This window comes from Mustela putorius, unplaced genomic scaffold, assembly GCF_011764305.1.
Source record: "Mustela putorius furo isolate JIRA1106 unplaced genomic scaffold, ASM1176430v1.1 tig00003949_pilon_pilon_pilon, whole genome shotgun sequence".
NCBI classification, from domain to species: Eukaryota; Metazoa; Chordata; class Mammalia; order Carnivora; family Mustelidae; genus Mustela; species Mustela putorius.
The window spans coordinates 2925612-2926690 of record NW_025422093.1 but is presented as its reverse complement, the minus strand read 5'-3'; the positions used below and the strand labels follow the sequence as shown (position 1 = coordinate 2926690).

The 1079-nt window shown below is 44.0% G+C and overlaps 1 pseudogene; it reads right to left on the bottom strand.

Moving 5' to 3' along the window:
* Window positions 1-247: 247 nt before the first annotated feature.
* On the bottom strand, window positions 248-659 carry LOC123389119 (annotated as a pseudogene).
* Window positions 660-1079: the final 420 nt, after the last annotated feature.

Genomic DNA, 1079 nt, shown 5'->3' with positions numbered 1-1079 from the left:
GGCCAGAGCTGGAGTAACTATCTGCACTGCTGCATTCTGGTATCGGGGTGAGAACAGAAGAAATGGGACAGCGTGGAGGGCACAGTTGCAAGTTGGGAGGCTCTGGGAGACACTGGGGAGAATTCCTTAGATAGATCAATGTGCCAAAATTAAAAAAATAATAATAATAACCCAAATAATTAGCAGTTCAGACACTATTGAATTTTCAAACTTGTCCCACCAAGACAAGTCATATAGCAGTAGCAATCTAGATCTTTCCAGGTAGTGAAGGTAGAACATTTCCCTCTGAGAGCCTCATGTTAGGCCCTAGAAGTATCTGCCACGGCTGCAGTTGGGGCTGCTCCATTTGCAACTTCTCGGTCTCAAAGACAACAGGAAGAACCAGGATCGTGACGGAAGTGGTCCCAATCCATAAGGATGCCCTGGAAAACATGTACATTTTCTGAGCCACAAAGGGAGAGATCAAAAGTGGCTCCAGCAGCGGTCTGGAGCCTTTCTGGGAACATCCCCGTCAGACCCCGCAGTCTCTCCACCAGGGTCTCCTGGAGCTCCTGGCCGGCTTCCTCCTCCAACTCTTCCTGAGTCTTCTCAGGATCACCTTTGGGAAGCAACTTGTCAGGGGACAGGGGCGCCCCAGGACCACCAGTGGTGGCAGCCATTTGTTCCATAAATATTGATGGTTACTACTATAGTAGATACCTAAATAATACTGATAGCATGAATAAATTAATACTGAGCTCACATTGCCCTGTAATCACAAACATTGTGAGAGACACTACTATATCAGAAATTATACCATGTTGTGAAATGGCTACCTGCATGATGGATCTTTGATCTCAAACGTGTTGTTTGGGCAATGTTGAACCAGTTTTCAAGATTTTACACTGGGAGAGTTTACATTAACATCAGGACTTTCTGATTTTTTTCTTTTAAGTAAGCTTGGAAAATTTGGCAACTTATAACCCAATTCCCAATTGATAAAAATAAGCTTGAACAGAATTACAGTAAGTTCCCTTCACATTGATGACATATTCTCCACTTTGTACAGTCTGAGTCTTCCTAGCACTGAGGCTATCATT